Source organism: Staurois parvus, unplaced genomic scaffold (assembly GCF_062004578.1).
Source record: "Staurois parvus isolate SC_StPar_1 unplaced genomic scaffold, SC_StPar_1.0 ptg000649l, whole genome shotgun sequence".
NCBI lineage: Eukaryota > Metazoa > Chordata > Amphibia > Anura > Ranidae > Staurois > Staurois parvus.
In genome coordinates, this window is record NW_028318445.1 from 941116 (window position 1) to 953715 (window position 12600).

General features: G+C 44.5%; 1 protein-coding gene across 2 annotated transcripts in view; it reads left to right on the top strand.

The window, feature by feature from the left end:
- LOC149448898 (syntaxin-binding protein 4-like) overlaps positions 1–12600 on the top strand; it is a 103874-nt gene that overhangs the window by 22370 nt on the left and 68904 nt on the right. The gene's annotated exons all lie outside the window — the stretch shown is intronic.

Here is a 12600-nt window from a genome sequence, read left to right on the forward strand (position 1 = left end):
AGGAGCCGCGGGCGCGCCTCAGGCGTCCAATGACAGCCGGCCAATGACAGTGCAGGGCGCACTATTTAAAGATGTCCTGCACTGTCACAGATTGCCGCAAGGTCTATCTGTGATTCTGAGTTCCTGCACCCGTCTAGTGACCCTGATTGACCCTGATTACGCTGCCTGCCCCTGTGATTGACCCGGATTGCCCTGACTACGCTGCCTGCTCCTGTGATTGACCCGGATTGCCCTGACTACTCTGCCTGCTCCTGTGATTGACCCGGATTGCCCTGACCATTCTACGGACTGACTTACCCTGCTGATCCTGCGTGTGACCCGACTACTCTTTGCCCGCCGATTCTGTACCCCGCTTACCCCCACAGGACCACGATCCTTTACCACCCTGCTGGGGCCGCCATCCGCTTCACATCTGGCTCTCCCGGTACCTGCATACGTCCCCAGAGGCCTCCTCAGCCACTGGTGGGCCTGCTCAGAGGTTGTGACCTGGCCCGGGACTGTTTCAAGTCCATCCCCACCATCAGGGGCCCTGGTGAAAGCACAGCCCGGGCTTAGACCCCACGCTCTGGTTAGGTCTGTCAGTTGGCAGCCTGCTGCACCACCTGGCGGATCATAACAAGAGGGACTAGAACACCTATCAGTTGTTATTGCTGTCTGTGCCCCCGTTAGGGAGATTCCCCCTCTCTATGTGTCCTGTTTACCATCATCATTGAAAGTGAAAGTAAAAGAAAATCCCAAATTTTGAGTTGTCTCCAGAAAAGTAATAGAGGGGAAATCTTCCCATGGGGACACTAGTTCTGGTGACCTGGGGGGCCCCAAGGAATTCCCTTAATTTGCAGGGATTTCCTCTCACTTCCTGCTATGGGACAGGAAATTAAGGGAAATCTCCCCAATGGGATACAGATGGCGAAAAAAAAACAAGGTTATAACCCTCCCTTACTCTATCTAAAATGAAAAAAAAATTGCCTATAGTTCTACTTTATATTTGCATGTTCCTGTGAAATGACAACAAACTTCAGCACACTCTATTTTCTATAAGTGACACTTTATTGGCCTCCTATAGGTCATCAGTTTGGGGTAACGGAGGAGGTCTGGTGCCAGAAATATTGCCCTCACTCAGCATACGTGGCTTTACATTACCTGTATTGCAATTGACTTTAGATGTATAGCAGCATCCGACGTGTGCGTTTACATTTGTGTGTATATGTAAGGGCTGTTGGGGCCTCCAAATAATTTTTTTGTGGGGGGGGGGGTTATATGCCTGGGTGCAACTTTAATTGTTTACAATTTAAAATTTTCTTTTTTTTTAACTTCACTTTTTTTTTCCTCACATAGGGGGCAAAAAAAGTGTTTTTTTGTTTTGTTTCGGTGACAGGTACTCTTTAATGAGATATCCGGGACTTGGCAGTGAAAGGGTTTAAATTAACAGCTGTTCAGATGCCTGAGTACACAAAGGCATGTCTACTTTGCTTGATTCTGCTGTCGTTGAAAGGTTACATATGTTCTTATTCATCTGTTGAATGTTGCGAAAGCGTGTATTCTACTTATCTGGAAGCAGACGGTGTGTCCCCCCCCCCCCCCCCATCAGCCTATGGATTTCCAAGATTAATGAAACTAAACAGATGGAGGGAGTTGTGGCATCAGCAAATGGCAGGGAGGAACGCTTCCACACCACTTGGTCCTACTGGACCGAGTTTACCTGACCCCCCTGGTGTATGGGGGCAATAATGGGATCCCAAGCCTCATTTTTTTACATGGCGGGTTCACGGCTGAATACCGTCCCTGTAAGTTATTGGAGACTGATTCAATCGGTCGCACATACCCCCCCCCGGGGTGGACTGTCAATCGGTCGCACATACCCCCCCCCCCAGGGGTGGACTGACCATTCAGAAACTCGGGCACTGCCCGAGGGCCCGGGGTCAGTAGGGGGCCCCATGAGATGCCCCTGGTACCCTTTTCATAGGCTTTTTTGAGTTTGGGCAAGGACACAGGGGCCCCATGATCCCCTATTGCCCAGGGGCCCCATGAGTTGTCAGTCCACTCCTGCCCCCTCCATCTTCCTTCCTTCCTTTTGTCCCATCTTACTACTCTCTCCACCTCCCCTGTCCACTAGCAGTCTGTCGTTCTTTTGGGTGATGGGTGGCACTGATGGGTGGCACTGATGGGCAGCACTGCTGGGCAGCAATGATGCATGGCACTGATGGGCACTGGTGGATGGCACTGGTAGGCACTGCTGGGCAGCACTGATGCGTGGCACTGCTGGGCACTGGTGGGTGGCACTGCTGGGCAGCACTGGGCACTGGTGGGTGGCACTGCTGGGTACTGATGGGTGGCACTGCTGGGCAGCACTGCTGGGTGGCACTGATGGGGACTGGTGGGGGGCACTTCTGGGCAGCACTGGGCACTGATGGGCACTGGTGGGTGGCACTGCTGGGTACTGATGGGTGGCACTGCTGGGCAGCACTGATGGGCACTGGCGGGGGGCACTGGTGGGTGGCACTGCTGGGCGGCACTGATGATCAGTGTACTGATCACCAGTGCCCTGATTATCAGTGCAGATGTCCTCTGTGACATTTGCCAGTTATCGGCCGTACTTTCTCCCGCTGTGACAGCATGAGGAAAATGCTGCAGATAACCGGCAACTGTATTTACTTTGTGATCTTCTGTGTCATTGGACATGGCTGATCATTTGGTAAAAGGCCACTGTGATTGGCCTTTTATCTCATCATGTGATCAACTGTGTCCGATGACACAGCATATCACAAAGTAAATACAGTTGCCCGATATCGGCCAGAACTGGACAACCACGTTGTTGCCGTCTTTTGGCTATAGCGCAGTTGTAAAGTGGCTAACCAGAACAGTAGTCATCTGAAAATACCAGACAAATACATTACACTCTTCCAAATTTTTTTTCCATCGAACAAGAATCTTCGTAACTTTAGTAACCTCTTCACTTTTGATATGAGACGAGAATGCAGAAAAAAAACAGACGATCATTTGTCCGATATTCTAAACGTGTATACAGGAATTAAGGCTCCTCAATGGCCTATTTCTTACATTTCCCTTGAATGTACAGATTGGGATCCATATACATTTTGTTGGCTGATACCTCTTGTGGATGACTGCTTCTAATCTAGCCTGTATGCTGTGGTGACTATTGTACATTTATTGAACGTTTATTGTACATTTATTGAATGTTTATTGTACATTTATTGTACGTTTATTGTACATTTATTGAATGTTTATTGTACATTTATTGAATGTTTATTGTACATTTATTGTACGTTTATTGTACATTTTTTTTAAAACGAAGATAAAGAATTAGAAAAAAAATCCCAATAAAATATTTTTCTGAAAGCAGAGACACTGGAGAATAAAATAGTGGTTGTATTATTTAATTTATTATTGATCTATATGTCATACTTCCTTAAATAGAGATTTTTATTCATCTGACTGCTATATATGTAATATAGTCATTGCTAAAACTTGTATTTTCCTAATGTTAATTTGTCATGTTGTATTCCAATGGACTGACCATTTGGAAACTCGGGCTCTGCCCGAGGGCTCGGGTTAGTAGGGGTCCCCATGAGATGCCCCTGGTACATTTTTTATAGGCTTTTTGAGTTTGGGCAAGGACACAGGGGCCCCATGATCCCCTATTGCCCGGGGGCCCCATGAGTTGTCAGTCCACCCCTGCTTGTGAAACAGTTACAAACTACGGCAACCAAAATTCATCATAGGTGATGACTTAAAAGCCTTTCCAGGTCATCATGTTAGGGTTAACCGCAAATAATGGCCTTCAAATTATTGTTGTCACTCTGGCATGTGTGGCGATACATAATACGCCTAGCGCAATCATCATTTTCAAAGGTAGGTGTCCCTGACGCACGTACTTATGTTTTTATGTGCATGTATCAGGTTAAGGATTTATGGTTTTTTTTTGTTTTTTTCTTTATTGATTTTATGGCGCTTTCATTTTTCCAAACTTTTTTTCTTAGTTAACTGTATTGCTATAACATAGATGACCGGTAAGCCCTAAGTCACACGTGTCAAACACAACATGCAAACTCCATGCAGGTAAACATGCCATCCAGGATTTGGACCGGGAACCCCAGTGCTGTAAGGCAGTAGTGCTAACCTCATTTCTTAGTGTAAATCTCGGTATGATCGGAGGATCTTACACCAGTACTGCAAGGACTAAGTCTATAGCTGGTCATAGGCAACAGAGGGGCCATCAGATGTGCCAGGCCGGCCATGTGTGGTTACGGTGAGGACATTAGACTGTAAGCTCCTTAACACACACAGCCGGGTCAACTAAAGTGCGGCTGTACTTTGTCCATAGAAGATAGAAGAAGCATAGTAAACATCCTGTTCTTTCCTATCCCTGCTTCCTAATGCTTTGTTAAAAAAAAACAAAAACGGGTATGGACGAACATGTGACATGGTCGAACGCCTGCCACAGTACTGCGTGAGCTACTAAATGGCCATTCACTGTTGGGTGAGAAAGTGCAAGTAGTGAGAGCTCAGGGGAGACAAAGGATCTTCGTTCTGCTCCAAGGTTCACATTATTGTATAATAGAGGACATAATTACGCCTGAATAAATACTGAAAATTACACTTGAGGGTGCAATTATAACCTGTTTGCCCAGAAAAAGTGCATGTACATTGATTCTGTGAGAATGGGACAAAAAAGAATGTTATTGAGCTATTTCCTGTGCTGTTTGAATGTTTTTCATTGATTTAAACCTGCATATACTGTATTTGGCCACTAGATGGTGATAAGGAATTTCCAGTGATACTTAGCACCATCTTGTGACCAAACCCAGTATTTCTATTATCCTTCTATTATTCCCTCTTTTTTGCTTGTCTTCACTTTTTTTATCCTTTGTTGCATCTCAGCACTGCTAATCTCCCGCAGCCACTTCCTGCCTACATGTACTCCGGCAATGCCTGTATGGCATTTCTCAAGGCAGGTTTCCTAATAGTGACAAAAGTGTAACATACCTGGGCAATGTGTGTTGAAACAACCCCTTATAGTCCCTGGAAGAAGCCTGTGTGACAGAGTGACAACTTAGTAGCACCATGGAGATACAGGGATGGGGCATTGTCACCGTATAACAAAAAGTTCATGAAAAAGGCAGTAAAGCATGTTTGTTATACTCACTGTGGAACCTAAGGGGTTAATCCTCTGCATTATGTAAAAATGGATATCCTGACTTCTCTGATCCTCCCCTTCTTCCAGTGTCCCCCTCTTATCTCCTGATAAGCTGTATTGTGTGGTGTCACTCTACACATGCTCAGTTTGGTGTGTATTGCTAGAGAGGTTTTTTTTTTTTTCTTGGGAAAGTGCATGTGATCAGCACAGGGTCAATCAGCACTGTCCAGTCAGAAGTCAGGGGTTCTGCATCCTCCTAGAGCCAAAAGAAAACTCCTCCTACAAGCTTCAACCAATGCTGTGCTGGACACTGATAGAATTCACAAGACAACTCTATCTGCTGATGGGAAAAGGTATTTAGCAGTTTGTATTTAGTAAAACAATTGCACTTCCATGTTGTGTGTACTGTGGGAGACCAGATACAGTGAATGCAGGGCCCGGGGTTTATTAACATTCTAACTATGATATGTCTATCATAGTTAAAGTGTTTCTAAACTCCGGACCCTGCATTCACTATATCTGGTCTCCCATCTAGTGGCCGTAATGAAGTATTTTCTGTATCCAGTTTTATCTATTTTCTTCATCAAGTGGCACCATCTAGTGGCCGTAATGAAGTATTTTCTTCATCTAGTTTCATCTATTTTCTTCATCTAGTGGCCTTAATGAAGTATTTTCTTCATCAGGTTTCATCTATTTTCTTCATTTAGTGGCACCATCTAGTGGCCGTAATGAAGTATTTTCTTCATCCCTTTCATCTATTTTCTTCATTTAGTGGCACCATCTAGTGGCTGTAATGAAGTATTTTCTTCATCTAGTGGCACCATCTAGTGGCTGTAATGAAGTATTTTCTTCATCTGTTTTCTTCATGAAGTGGCACCATCTAGTGGCCCTAATGAAGTATTTTCTTCATCTAGTTTCATCTATTTTCTTCATGTAGTGGCACCATCTAGTGGCCCTAATGAAGTATTTTCTTCATCTAGTGGCCGTAATGAAGTATTTTCTTCATCTAGTTTCATCTATTTTCTTTATCTAGTGGCTGTAATGAAGTATTTTCTTCTAGTTTCATCTATTTTCTTTATCTAGTGGCACCATCTAGTGGCCGTAGAGAAGTATTTTCTTCATCTAGTTTCATCTAGTGGCACCATCTAGTGGCCTTAATAAAGTATTTTCTTCATCTAGTTTCATTTATTTTCTTCATCTAGTGGCACCATCTAGTGGCCCTAATGAAGTATTTTCTTCATCTAGTGGCACCATCTAGTGGCCGTAATAAAGTATTTTCTTCATCTATTTCCATCTATTTTCTCATCTAGTGGCCGTAATAAAGTATTTTCTTCATCTAGTTTCATCTATTTTCTTCATCTAGTGGCACCATCTGGTGGCCGTAATGAAGTATTTTCCTCTTTCAGTCAAATTGTAGAGAAAATAGCCTGAGAACATTAGATTTTTTTCCCCCATTCACATTCCCATTTCCCCGTTCGTGCAGTTTAGATAGATGGAACAGCTATGCAATTTTTTTTTATGAATACACCTCTTAGTTATTATTAGTGATGTGTAACACAAGAAGGATTGGTGTTGCAAGGAGCGATGGGCTGTCCTCCTGGGCATTCTGCTTCTCTGGTCTCGGACTGCCATACGCAAACAGCCTGGGCACTGGAAATGGAAAGAGACCAAAGAGAAGAAAGGCAGCAACGACATAAAAAAAACATAACTATATCTACACTGTGTCTCCAGCACTCTAACCACAATCTACAAGCATGCATTGTAGCTTGACCTCCCAGAGCGCCCTCCTCCACCAACTGGAGGTCCGCACTCCCCTGTGTCACTCTGTTCCCACCACCACCACCTTCAGGTCTTCTTTTGGGTCTGCAGTCTACAGTCTTCAGCCAATAGTTGATCACTGTACCTCCTACAAATGTGTTACACCCATACTGCCCTCAGCTGTTACCAATGTCAGGATCGTACATTGAGCATGGCAGTGTGCAATTATTTAAAAAATTGTTAGCAGGGAGGTAAAAAGTTTTTCAGAAACATCCAGAGTCTCTTCTACTCTTTTTTTTTTATACTTTGAACTCTTTTTTTAAAACCTGATTGAACCCCTGCTTTAAATCAGCTAAATATATCCCAGATGCATCAACACAAAAGGCATTTAATGTGTCACAGTTTGTGTTTTCTTCTAAAGCAGCCACAGCATGAGTAGAAAGCCTGTCCAGTGGCATATTCAGGGTATGACAAGTATGGTATGTGCCCTGGGTACCACTTGAAGGCAGGGGCTGTTTACCCATCTTTGGTGGAGTAATCAAGTTGCCCGAATCCCACCAATTAGTGGATCGTGATACTTTGCAAACTCTGCATTACTTATTATTGGCCTTCATTCATTCATTCATACTAAAACCTTGGAACTCTGCATTACGTACTACTGATCCCGGAACTCTGCATTACGTACTACTGATCCCGGAACTCTGCTTTACATACTACTGATCCCGGAACTCTGCTTTACATACTACTGATCCCGGAACTCTGCATTACATACTACTGATCCCGGAACTCTGCATTACGTACTACTGATCCCGGAACTCTGCATTACGTAATACTGATCCCGGAACTCTGCTTTACATACTACTGATCCCGGAACTCTGCTTTACATACTACTGATCCCGGAACTCTGCATTACATACTACTGATCCCGGAACTCTGCATTACGTACTACTGATCCCGGAACTCTGCTTTACATACTACTGATCCCGGAACTCTGCATTACATACTACTGATCCCGGAACTCTGCATTACATACTACTGATCCCGGAACTCTGCTTTACATACTACTGATCCCGGAACTCTGCATTACATACTACTGATCCCGGAATTCTGCGTTACATACTACTGATCCCGGAACCCTGCATTACGTACTACTGATTCCGGAACTCTGCGTTACATACTACTGATCCCGGAACTCTGCTTTACGTACTACTGATCCCGGAACTCTGCATTACATACTATTGATCCCGGAACTCTGCATTACGTACTACTGATCCCGGAACTCTGCATTACATACTACTGATCCCGGAACTCTGCATTACATACTACTGATCCCGGAACTCTGCTTTACATACTACTGATCCCGGAACTCTGCATTACATACTACTGATCCCGGAATTCTGCATTACATACTACTGATCCCGGAACCCTGCATTACATACTACTGATCCCGGAACTCTGCATTACATACTACTGATCCCGGAACTCTGCATTACATACTACTGATCCCGGAACTCTGCTTTACATACTACTGATCCCGGAACTCTGCATTACATACTACTGATCCCGGAATTCTGCGTTACATACTACTGATCCCGGAACCCTGCATTACATACTACTGATTCCGGAACTCTGCGTTACATACTACTGATCCCGGAACTCTGCTTTACGTACTACTGATCCCGGAACTCTGCATTACATACTATTGATCCCGGAACTCTGCATTACATACTACTGATCCCGGAACTCTGCATTACATACTACTGATCCCGGAACTCTGCATTACATACTACTTATCCCGGAACTCTGCTTTACATACTGCTGGTCCCAGAACTCTGCATTACATACTACTGATCCCGGAACTCTGTATTACATACTACTGATCCCGGAACTCTGCATTACGTACTACTGATCCCGGAACTCTGCTTTACATACTACTGGTCCCTGAACTATGTATTAGGTTCTACTGACCATACTACTAACCCTGGAGCTCTGCAATATCTACTACTGACCCCTGAATTAGGCTTTGTATAGTACTGACCCCTGATTTCTGCTTTGTATACTACCGACTCCTCAACTCTGCTTTGTATACTACCGACCCCTGAACTCTGCTTTATATACTACTGACCCCTGAATTCTGCTTTGTATACTACTGACCCCTGACTTCTAAATTACATACTACTTACCTCTGAATTCTGCATTAAGTACTACCAATCCCTGACCACCACATTACTTACTACTAACCTATGAACTCTGTGTTACATACTACTTACTTCCGAACTCTGCATTACTTACTGCTGACCTCTGAGTTACATTCTACTGACCCCTGAACTCAGCATTACTTACTATTGATTCTTGACCTCCACAATTCTTACTACTAACTCATGAACTCTGTGTTACATACTACTGACCTCTGCTTTACTTACTACTGACCCTTGACCTCTAAGTTGCATACTACTGACCCCTGAACTTTGCATTATTTACTACTGATCCCGGACCTCTGTCATACTTACTACTAATCCATGAACTCTGTGTTACTTCCTACTCAACCCTGAAGTCTGCATTACTTACTACTGACCCCTGCACTCTACAATACATACTACTGACCTCTGAACTCTGCTTTACTTACTACTGACCTTTAACCTCTGAGTTACATACTACTGATCCCTGAACTCTGCTTTTTATACTACTGACTCCCAGGGGCGGACTGACCATTTGGAAACTTGGGCACTGCCCAAGGGCCCGGGGTTAGTAGGGGGCCCCATGAGATGCCCCTGGTACCTTTTTCATAGGCTTTTTTGAGTTTGGGCAAGGACACAGGGGCCCCATGATCCCCTATTGCCCATGGGCCCCATGAGTTGTCAGTCCACCCCTGCTGACTCATGAACTCTGCATTACATACTAAAGACCTCTGAACTCTGCTTTACATACTACAGTACAGACCCCTGAACTCTACAATACATACTCCTTACCCATGAACTCTCCATTACCCATTACTGACCCCTGACTTCTGCATTACATACCACTGAACCCTAAACTCTATGATATGTACTACTGACCTCTGAACTCTGCTTTATTTACTACTGACCCCTGACCTCTGAGTTACATACTACTGACCCCTGAACTCTGCATTACTTATTACTGATCCCTGACCTCTGCATTACTTAGTACTAACCCATGAACTTGGTATTACACACTACTAACCTCTGAACACTGCTTTACTTACTACTGAACCCTGCACTCTACATTAAATACTACTGACCTCTTTACTCTGCTTTACTTACTATTGACCCTTGACCTCTGAGTTACATACTATTGACCCCTGAATACTGTATTACTTAATGATCCCTGACTTCTGCATTACTTACTACTAACCCATGAACTCTGCATTACTTAATACTCAACCCTGAACTCTGTCTTACTTACTACTGACCCCTGACCTCTACATTATATACTACTAACCTCTGAATTCTGCTTTACATTTTACTGACCCTTGCACTACTCTGCATTACTCACTCTTGACCTCTGCCCTCTGTGTTACACAAAACAACCTGTGAACTTACTAATGACCCCTGAACTCTGCAATACTTACAACTGGTCTCCCAACTCTGTGTTAAGTTTTATTGACCTCTGAACTCTGCCTTACCTACTAACTACTGACCCCTGCACTCTGTGTTACATACTACTAACCCTGGAGCTATCTGTTATCTACTATTGACATCTGAACTCTGCGTTACGTATTATGAACCCCTAAACTCTACAATATGTACTCCTTACCCCTGAATTCTCAAAACCTATTACTGCCCCCCTGACCTCTGCATTACATATTACTGACCCCTGAACTCTATGATATGTACTAATGACCTCTGAACTCTGCTTTACTTACTAATGACCCCTGACCTCTGAATTACATACTACTGTCCCCTGAACTCTTCATTACTTACTACTAATGATCCCTGACCTCTGCATTACTTACTACTAGCCCATAAACTCTGTGTTACGTACTGCTGACCCCTGCACTCTACGTTACATACTACTGACCTGATCCCTGAACTCTGCATTACTTATTTGAATTGCACTTATCTAAAGCATCCTTTCTTAAACAGGGTGCCCAGGCACCCTGGGGTGCCTTGAGGTTTGCTCAGGGGTGCCTTGGCAAAATGTCTACAAATTGCCCAAAACTTGTATACAAGCCAGCTGGTGGAACAAGACTGTCTTTTAGTTATACAAAACCACAGGTTTTCATTCTGCACCATTACCACCTTCTAGCCGCCAGCATCCTGACAACCAATGGCATTGTCAGTTGATAAGGAGGATGTCATTTGCCTGCACAGCATCCTAGTTTGACCCTCCCCCGCCCCTCTCCATCAGTGCTGGGGTCACATTAGCTCAGTGATGAAGAAAAGCTGAGGGAGAAGAGAAACAATGGAATACTAGTCAGCACCAGTGCAAAAGTGTATTTGCTTTGGAAGAATAAATCACCTCTAATGTTGGGTATCCTACGTGTGTGGATGTCGCTGCGATATAGAAAACTATTGGAATAGTTATTTACATTTTAGAATGGGGTGCCTCGGGACTGTCCATAATTTTAAAGGGTGTCTCAGGACTGTCCATCATTTTAAAGGGAGCCTCGGGACTGTCCATCATTTTAAAGGGTGCCTCGGGACTGTCCATCATTTTAAAGTGTGCCTCGGGACTGTCCATCATTTTAAAGGGTGCATCGAGACTGTCCATAATTTTAAAGGGTGCCTCGGGACTGTCCATAATTTTAAAGGGTGCCTCGGGACTGTCCATAATTTTAACGGGTGCCTCGGGACTGTCCATCATTTTAAAGGGTGCCTCGGGACTGTCCATAATTTTAAAGGGTGCCTCGGGACTGTCCATAATTTTAGAGGGTGCCTCGGGACTGTCCATAATTTTAAAGGGTACCTCGGGACTGTCCATAATTTTAAAGGGAGCCTCGGGACTGTCCATAATTTTAAAGGGTGCCTTGACTAAAAAAAAAGTTGAGAAACACTGGTCTAAAGTATGGGTGTCAGATGTTTGGAGAAGGAAGCAAATTCAGTGCTTGCCATATGTGCTATTTTTGTAGATAGCTCCCTACCTGTCTCCTGCAGAGAAGGACCCTTGCTCTCTGTGTGGAAGCAGTGGTCTCTCTGAAGAGGTCCCACATGCCCCTTACCGAGTCAGACTTCTAGCTCTGCATTGAGTGAAACTTATGTTCCCTGCTGATTGGAGAGAACTCTGACACAGCAAGGACAGTGCCTGATCTCTGCAGAGAGACCACTGCTTTCCCCCAGGGTTGTCCTCTACATCTGCTGGAAGAGGACAGGCTTTTCTATGCAGGCCGTGGCATTTTTAAAGTAAACCGACTTTGTACATATTTTCTTTTCAAGCACCTAGCGTGTATTTAGCTCATTTAGATTGAAAGCCCATTTGGATTTTAACCAGGGGCGGACTGACCATTTGGGAACTCGTGCACTACCCGAGGGCCCGGGGTCGGTAGGGGGCCCCATGAGATGCCCCTGGTACCTTTCATAGGCTTTTTTGGGTGTGGTTTGAGTGTGGGTGAGGACACAGGGGCCCCATGATCCCCTATTGCCCGGGGGCCCCATGTGTTGTTAGTCCGCCCCTGGTTTTAACATTTCAGTCTTGGTGCCCAGGTCTTTGAGGACTATAGCAACCCCCCC